General features: G+C 34.9%; 1 protein-coding gene across 2 annotated transcripts in view; it reads right to left on the bottom strand.

Annotated features, from left to right (window-relative positions):
• RNF180 (ring finger protein 180) overlaps window positions 1–10,051 on the bottom strand; it is a 216,940-nt gene that overhangs the window by 47,906 nt on the left and 158,983 nt on the right. The window lies entirely within an intron of this gene.

Raw genomic sequence — 10,051 nt, 5'->3', positions numbered from 1 at the left:
TTTTACATTTTAAAGTAAAAATTGTACACATTTAAGTTATAAAACATATTTCATATAAAGGTACCACCTAAAGCCTACTCTCTTGGCAAATTTCCAGTGTCTCTTCTCTCAGATGTATGATCTGCAATTATTTTCTCCCAATATAGAGGTTGCTTTTTCATTTTGTTTCTTTTGCTATGGAAAAGCTTTTTCGTTTGAGGTAGTCCCACTGGTTTATTTTTTATTTTATTTTATTTTTTTTGCCTGAGGTTTCTGGTTATAACTAAAACATTGCCACAGCTGATGTCAGGGAGCTTACCCTCAGTGTTTTCTTGCAGACTTTTATGCTTCCTGGTCTATTTCACTTTGTAATCTATGTTGAGTAGATTTTGGCGTATGGTACAAGATAGGGGTCCAATTCTTCTGCATGTGGCAATCCAGCTTTCCCAGCAACATTTATTAAACAGACTATTGTTTCCCCATTGTGTATTCCTGGCACCCTTACCAAAAGTTAGTTGGTGGTAGAGGTGTCTATTTTTATGCCGATACCATGCTGTTTTGATTACTGTAGGTTGGTAATAAGTTTTGCAATCAGGAACTTTGATGCCTGTGTTTCTTTCTTTGTCAAGATTGTGTTGGCTATTTGGGATTCTTTTGTGGTTCCATAAGAATTTTAGGACTGTTTTTTCTATTTCTGTGAAAATGCCATTAGTATTTTGGTAGGGATTGTGTTGAATCTTTATATTGTTTTGAGTAGTATGGACATCTTAATATTAATTTTTCTAACAAATGAACATGGAATAGCTTTTTATTTAGTTGTCTTTTCTAATCACTTTCATTAATATTTTATAATTTTCAGTGTTGATTTATAAATTGTATTTACTTGTGTGGATTATAAACATAAAATTAAAAAGGATGAGATAAAGGTAAAATGATATTTTAGACTAAATTAGAGGGCCATATTTCAAATAGATTTTTGATACTTTGTTACTCTGCTGACTTTCTATCATATCTTGTTTAATTATTAATTTTTATAGCTGACAACGCTTACATTAGGATGATGTGTCATCTCCTTGACTTTTTTTGTTTGCCTTATTAGTATTATCTTGAATCTGATTACCTAATAGAATTTTTTTTTTTTTAATACTCTGTTTCTCTCTCTCTCTCTCACAAAAATGAGTATGTGCAAGGGAAGGGGCCGAGAGACACAGAATCTGAAGCAGACTCTAAGCTGTCAGCACAGGACCTGACACAGGACTCAAACCCGCAAACTGTGAGATCATGACCTGAGCTGAGGTCAGACGCCCAATTGACTCAGCTACCCAGGTACCCCTTAATAGAATTATTTTTAAGTCTCTTGTCTACTTTGCGTAGCAGTTTATCTAAAACTAGATAATATAATATAAATCCATTTAACTGGACATATGCAATTTTCAGCATACTGTAACACAAATAGAAAACAAACGAATGATGTTAGCCTTTCTGGGTTACCAGACTTCCAGTTTTCCTCAGCTAACATTACATACCATCATAATATGTTGGTATAGGATAGAGGGAAACATGAAGAAATTATCCTAACACATACCCCAAATATTCCCAAAGTAGTTTATATACCTTTTCAAAAACTCCTTCAGGGTGCCTGAGTGGCTCAGTCGGTTGAGCGTCTGGCTTTGGCTCAGGTCATGATCTCATGGTTCGTGGGTTCGAGCCCCAGATCAGGCTCTGTGCTGACAGCTCAGCAGAACAGGTAACATTGTAAATGGAAATTATTATTATATGTAAAAAGTAGGTGATTTTTCTGACCTAAAGGATTATTTATAAACCTTAGACATTTCAGATTCATGTTTCACTTGTTTGGGTCAAAGGAATAATGGTATTAATGGAATAGCTATAGAATAAAGTACAGCTCAGGGCAGACAAGGCACGAAAGATGAAGCATTATGAGCAGAGAGACCATCTCTGTTCCCTAGGACAGTCTCTGCTTACCCTCGTTGTCCTGGTATAACTACTAATAGTGCCCCTTTCATTCTTCAAGTGACCTCATTAGTGCTAATTTCCAGCTTTGAATACCAGAAGGTGACGGTGGCCCAGGATGATTCAGGGTAGGAAGTTTTTTAGGTATGGTGGATAATGATCATTTCTTGTTTAATATTTCTTAATTTTTTTTTAAATGGAGAGTTAGTGAGTAGGCCTTTGTAACAATTCTGGAATTTCCAAAGCTATAAATTAGATGGGATGATGGCAATTTCTCAAAGTCTGGTGAATAGAAAATCACATTATAGATAACTTTTCTAGGTAAGTATTAGCTATATTACGACGTTAGAAAACTTGCCATAACACTAACCAGTGATTAATTACTGATTCCACTGTAAAATGATCACAACGAAAGGACCTAATTCTTTGGGCTATTGTGAGGAATAGGTGAATTAACACACACAGAGCACAAGCCTGGCAGATTATGAAGGCCTGATTCAATGATTGTTAGATTTTGTTTTTCTTCTTACGTTATTATTATTATTACTCTTGTTACTACTATTCTAATGAGGAAGAAACTACCTTTTGTTGCTAGAGCTTGTTCTTCATATTACGTCTATCTTTTCTAAATAAAAATCAACGAATTGACTATTGATGGTTCAGACAAAATGGTTTGTTTCCTTCAAGCATGAGTTGATTTCTTTAAGGCAGTGACTAACTTTAAATAGAATGTCACACTCTCAGATACTGAAACTCTGAGATCTAGTCAATACTTATAGAGTGTGTATTTACTGTCTGTTAGTGGCTGAGGGTTTAAAGATACTTTAAGACATAATTTCTGTTTTGGAAAACTGAGTCTGGAATAGTGTTTCTCAATCTTTTTTAAATTATCACCCCCATAAGGGGAAAGATAAGTTAAATTTAAGTATTCTAATCAATGAATTAAATTAACTTAAATCTAATTTCTCCCTAATAAGAGAAACTAAATAGGAAGAAATAAAATTTTGTCAGGTGGAGTTGAGATTTGAGGGCCACAAACTAATGTAGTATCTAGGATTTTCTGTTGACCCCCCCAAACCAGTTTTTGCCCTCCTTTAATACACATGGGCTAGAAGATAGTACACCTAAAACCATTATGAGAACAGTCAATGTAAATGTTGTAATATAGACAACTACTTTATTCCAAGAGAGTTTGGCTTGGAATCCATGGCCTGAGAAGCTTCTGCACCAGATAGGCATTTTACATGAACTTAACAACAATGTACTGCTGGTGATACACTAATAATAATTAATTTACTATTAAGATATGGTGTAAAAACTAATAATATCAGTACCTTCTAACTATGCTATTTTAATTTTTTTTATGTCTTTATTTGGAGAGACAGAGAGTGAACGGAGGAACCCACAGACTGTGAGATCATGACCTGAGCTTAAGTCAGACGCTTAACCGACTAAGCCACTCAGGAGCACCTAACTAAGTTACTTTAAAGTAAAGAGCACAATAAAGACACAAACTTCATACTCTCCCCTCCCCCATATTATAAGGGGAAAAGGCACAGTGCAGGGAAAATCATTCTCATCAAGAAATCAGAAAATGTGGATTCTTGTGCCAATATTAAACATACTCATTTAGTCAAGTCAAATAGTTACTCTGTATCTTTCAAGATGTCCATATGGGTCTCTTCTTTAATCTGTTAATGTGATGAATTCACATAGTTTTTAAAATGTTGAATAATTAAAAAAAATCTAAAGTGATAAAGCGACAGATTTTCCAATGTTTTATCCTTCCCTTCACACCTACAATAAATACCACATATTCATATTTGTTTCTGTAAACTGATGAATTCAGCTTTATCTATTTTACATGGAGTTTTTATGCCTATGTTTGTAATGATGGTTGGTGTAAAATTTTCTGTTTTATGTTAATTTTGCCTGGCTTATTACGATTTTATTGACTTCATAAAATATGTGGGCCGATAGGTGACAATTTTACATGGGTCTGTGTGTCTGCATATCTTGCTAATATAAGTAATGACTGCCTTTGTACTATTTTTTGAAAGATATTCCTATAGCAAACAGTTTTGGAAGACAGTATGTCTTCCTCTGGGAAGGTCTGATTTGTAGCTTTAGAACATAGCATATTTAATGCTGCTATAAAACAAGTGAATTTTGTCAGCTCAGAGCTCCTTGTGACATACTCCACTTTGTGTGCAGTTACTGCCGGGCTTACCTGTATGCTCTATTAGAGAGAGGGCTCTGGGATCCACACAAATTCTGCTGTTTTGGCTGCTGCTCTCAGTAAAAGACCATCCTTTGTTTCTGACCTAGAGATCTTGGGGTTTTTTTTTTTTTTTTTTTTTTTTTTTTTTACAAGCATCCATGAAACCGGAAAAGTAACCCGTTAGCTTGCAAGTAGGGTAAATCTTAGACCCCTAAGAGTTCTGGACATTAACAATCTTGTGCCCTTTTTACTCTCTGAAACAATGTGCATAAAATTAAAATCTTGATGGTTTGATAATTCTAGCCTGTAAAATGGTTGGGGTCTATTGTCTTTTTAGGTGTAGGGGGGATTTTTAAATACCAGTTCTTTAACAGTTGTATCAATTTCTTTATTAGTTGCTGGTCTATACATGTTTTCTACATTTTCCTTGAGTTGGTTTTGGAACTTTTATACAATATTATCCATTTCATCCAAGTTTTCAAATTTATTGGACTAAAATTTGCACACTTGTGGTGCATCAGGGCTCTTCACAAATAATCTGGTCTCCTTCTGAATACATGGCTTACTGTGCACTTCCCTGCCTCTCAGAAGTTAGGCACCGCCATGGAACTTTACCAATGAAAATGACTGTTCAAACAAAATACTATGTATCACTTCAGGGTAGAGCTTTTAGCCCTTTGAGAGACTGCAGTAGTCATTTTTCTTCCTCCACAGCAACCACCAATACCAGACAGAGGCTGCTCAGTTGTGAAGCTTAAGTACTCTGCTCCACATCATCTTAAGAGTTAAGGGGGAAATATTTCAACACAACTATGAATCCTGATTGAAAATCAGAGTAACCATTAAAGCTATAAAAAAAGTCATAATCACAAGAGTTGAATCTGACTTTCTCTCTTTTTTTTTTCCCTTCAGGTAGGAAAGTCCTCTTGAAGACTTTCTTGAGAAAGTTTATAAAGAAGAACCAGCATTCATGAGTCTCAAACAGGTACTTTTGTCATCTTATAAAGTCTATTTTATAAAAACAATTTTAGCTCACAAGAACTTCTCCCACATCCTAGAAGACAGAGGCTCCTGGAAGACTCCCTGTCCCCTCCCTCAAATAAGGCTCAAATTTACATTCACCATCAAAGACCATAAAGTAGGTTCCATTATTTTGAAGACTCTTTCAAAGACATAAAGACTGAACAATTATCTCATACATCTTTTTCAATTTTCAGCAACTTTCACAGTGCTTAGATCCGGTACTAAATATGTTTGTTGGATGGATGAGTGAGTGCCTGTATATAAGGAAACACATCAGAAAATAGAATGAATAATTAGCCTATTTTTTGAGAATGTCTCAAATGAAGCCTCCCAAATATATTTTTAGCAGGAATGGAATATTATTATGAATGTATTTGAGATACATTTTGTAGTTCTTAAAACCATATTCTTTAGAGGTTACTTCAGAAGCCTTGATATTAGTATGTATTCTGTACAGAAGTTGTTTGTGTGACTTGTCATGCATTTCTACCCAGAGGTGCACATGGGGGCCTTGGTTGGTTTGTACTCTGTATCTGGCCTTGGGATCAGAACTGGCCCTTCTATTCCTGATGCCAAGAGGGATTAACCTGTCATCACCTCCTTGAGCCAGGATGGCCTCCTGGAATGGGTCAGGGAGGGAAGAGAAATATACACATGGACAGCCTCCTAAGATTGTGAGATATGTAAGAGAACCAAAGGAGAAAAAAAGAAAACCCACCCCAGCTCCCTCAGGATTGCATTTAGGCAAACTTAATGACTGATCATAAATCACATATGTTGTCCTGGCAGAATAGTTTGAAGTCTCACCTGAGGGAGGCTGTTCTGCCAGTACCCTCAATGGGGACTCCAACCTGCCTGTTCACCATGGCGCTTCCTCAGACAGAAGGCTGGATGTTGTGACTACCTGATTTGATGTATTAAAACAAAGCCTTCATTATTCTTATCTATGTTTACTATAATTTTTAATCCCTTTTATTCCCTTCCCCTTATAATTAATAAAGCTTTCCTCCATGAAACCAAAAGTACAGCTCCTATGAATTAATATTATTCATAGCAGTATTAAAAAAGGAAAAAATTATCTATCATATGCCAAGCATGGGATTAAACCTTCTGATAAGTCGGTAAGCAAGATGGAGACACGGTCTGCATGCTCAGAGTTGAAAATCTAGTGGAATGACCACTGATGACGTATCATGATTGATTGTTTGATTCTTACTTTGTAGTCACTGCAGTAAGCATTGAATTCATCAACACTTTACAGGTAAGGTTTGTGGAGGTAAGTAACATATTAAGATTTGAACCTAGTTCTTTCTCTCTCATCTGGGGACAGTTTGATTCCCAGTTCTGCTAGTGAACAACTATGTGATCCCGAGCAAGTTACTTCACCTTTCCTACTGAGTTTCGGGAGGTGAAGAATGAGGACAAGAAGATGCCTTCCAGCTTACCCCTCTTACTGCTTGCATGGAGCTAGAAGCTTTTAGAAAAGGATATAGGTGCTATCCTTCACGGACGATGGGACAAAGGTTGAAGCACGGTATTTTACTGCTCGGTAGTTTTCCGATTACATAAGACATTTGTAGTGTCAAATTGATTGATATAAATAGGCCTTAGCAGAGGTGGAGTGATATTTTTATAGTCAAAGTAGGTATAGTGTTACTCTGGTAATATACTTGAAAAGTTAATACACAATGGATTTTAAATGTCATCTTTATCTCCTATATTTTTAGGATACCAAAGTCAAATGTATAAATCCTGCAAAATCAGTTTTTTTCTATTGAATAAGTTAAAGGACATTGTGGATTACTTATAATTCGTCATATACAGTTGATCCTGTATATCGTTGATCATATACATGGGTTTGAGCTGTGTAGGGCCACTTCCAAATGGTTTTTTTTCCCCCAATAAATATGCATATAGGGATGTATCTTTTTTAATTCTCAAGTTAGTTAACTTACTGTGTAGTCTTGGCTTCATGAGTAGAACCCAGTGATTCATCTCTGATATATGACACCCAGTGCTCATCTGAAGAATGCCTTCCTTAGTGCCTGTCACCCATTTAACCCACCCTGCCACCCCCCTCTCCTCCTGTCAACCCTCAGTTTGTTCTCTGTATTTTAGTTTCTTATGGTTTGCCTCCCTGTTTTTATCCTATTTTTCCTTCGCTTCCCCTATGTCCATCTGCTAAGTTTCTCAAATTTCACATATGAGTGAAATCATATACCTGTCTTTCTCTGACTGACTTAACTTTGCTTAGCGTAGTGTAAATGTACTTTCTTTTCCTTATGATTTTCTATCCTATATTCATACTATATGGTAAGCAAGAGAATATGTATACAAACTATGTATTAATAGATGGTTATCAAGGCTTCTAGTAAACAGTAGGTTATTAGTAGTCTGGAGGAGTCTACTATTGTTCAAGGGTCAACTACATTTATAACGTTATCAACCAAATCATAAAAATTTTTAAGTTTTTGTTTCTGTTAACCAGGTAAAAAATGAATACCATGATCATCTTTTATTGTGGTAAAAATATTTAACATAAAATTTTAAGGATTTTTAAAAAAATATACAACTTAATAGTATTAATTACATTCACAAAGTTGTGCAATCATTATCACAAAAAGAAACTTCATAGTCCTTAAGGAATAATCTCCCAGTTTCCAATTCTTCTCAGTTCCTGCTAACCTCTAATTTGCTTTCTGTCTCTCTGAATTTGTCATCTCTAGATATTTCATATGATGCTGATCATACAATCTTCATCTTCTCTATCTGGTTATTTCACCCAGCATGTTTTCAAGGTTCACTGATACTGCAGCAGGTATCATAACTTCATTTCTTTTAATGGCTAAATAATATTCCCTTTTATGTATATACCACATTTTGTTTATCCATTAATTTGTTTATGGATACTGGGGTTACTCTAATGTTTTGGCTATCATGAATAGTAAGCACTGGGACAGAATTATCTGTTCAAATCCCTGCTTCCACTTCTTTTGGGTATACATCCAGGAGGTTAAGTCAGGGTAGCTCTGTATTGACCTTTTTGAGGAAATTTCTAAGTGTTTTCACAGTGGGACACCTCATTTTACATCCCTCCCACCAATCTATGAGGATTCCTATCTCTCTATATCCTTGTTAACACTTGTGATTTTCTGTTAAAAATGTTTTTATCCTAGCTATTCTAGTAGGTGTGATCTCAGTGTGGTTTTCATTTACATTCATTCCCTTAATGATGTTGAGCATCTTTTAATGGGGGTACTGGTTATTTGTACAGTTGTGGAGAAATGTCTAGTCAAGTCTGCTGCCCTTTTAAAAATTAAACTGTTTTCTTGTTGAGTTCTATATATATTCTGGGTATTAAGACCTTATAAGATAAATGATTTGCAAACATTTTCTATTTAGGCTGCCTTTTTACCTTTTTGATAAACCTTTGATACACAATATTTTTAATTTTAATGAAGTTCAATATATTATAGTGTTCATGCTTGTGTTATATGTAAGAATTCAGTGGTCATGAAGATTTACCTCCATATTTTCTTTAAGAGTTCTATGGTCTTACTCTTATATTTAGGCTCTTGCTCCCTGTTCAGTTATTTTGTGTATATTATATGAGGTAGAGGTCCAGTTTTATTCTTTTGTATATGGAAATCTAATTGTCTTAGTGCTACTCATTGCAGAAGCTATTCTTTTATTTAATGGACTTAGTTTAGCACCCTTGTCAAAAGTCAACTTGTCATAGACAAATGGATTTATTTCTAGATTTTATGTTGCATTGATCTATATGTCCTTATACTAGTATTATAGTGTGTTGATGACTGTAGCTTTGCAGTAAGTTTTGGAATTAGGAAGTAAGAAATTGTACTTTTTAGAATTTTATATTTTGTTTTGCTTTTCTTGTTGTTGTTATCCAGGGCCCCTTGAATGCAAATGAAAACCACACTGAGATCATACCTACTAGAATAGCTGCAAAAAGGGCTTTTTTAATCTTGGTAGGGATTGCACTCAATCAATTGATAGCTGTAGGTAATAGTGATATCTTAATTTTAAGTGTTCTAATCCATGAGTATGGGATAACTTTCCATCTATTTATGTCATATTTAATTTCTTTCACCAGTGTTTTGTAGTTTTTAGTGTACAAGTTTTTCACAACTTTGGTTAAAATTTTATATATTTTAATAGTGTGAAATTGCTTTCTTAATATCCTTTTCAGATTGTTCATTGCTGATGAACATAACTGTTACTTTGTGTTGATATTGTAACCTGCAACTTTGCTGAATTTTTTTTATTAGCTCTAGTAGTTTTATTTTAGATTCTTTGGGATTTTCTATCTATAGGGTTATATCATTGCTAAATAGTGATAAGTATAATTCATCCTTTCCAATTTGGGAGTCTTTTATTTCTTGTTCTTACCTAATTGCTCTGGCTAGAATTTCTAGCACAATGTTGAATAGCAATGGTGAAAGTGAGCATCCTTGTCTTGTTTTTAATCTTAGTGAGAAGGCTTTCAGTCTTTTGCATTCAGTTTGGTGTTAGTTATGAGTATTTCATGTATGCCCTTTGTTATGTTGATGAAGTTACCGTCTATTCCTAGTTTTTTGAGTGCTTTTTAAAAAAAGATGCCTACAGCAACATGTAGAAAAATGAAATTAGACCACTTTCTGACACCATTCACAAAAATAAACTCAAAATGGATAAAGGATCTGAATGTGAGACAGGAAGCCATAAAAACCCTTGAGGAAAAAGCAGGAAATAGCCTCCTAGACCTCAATCGCAGCAAGTTCTTCCTCGACACATCCCCAGAGGCCAGGGAATCAAGAACAAAAATGAATTACTGGGACCTTATCAAGATAAAAG

The sequence above is a fragment of the Suricata suricatta genome, chromosome 6 (genome assembly GCF_006229205.1).
Source record: "Suricata suricatta isolate VVHF042 chromosome 6, meerkat_22Aug2017_6uvM2_HiC, whole genome shotgun sequence".
Taxonomy (NCBI): domain Eukaryota; kingdom Metazoa; phylum Chordata; class Mammalia; order Carnivora; family Herpestidae; genus Suricata; species Suricata suricatta.
This window is presented reverse-complemented; position numbering and strand designations above follow the sequence as displayed.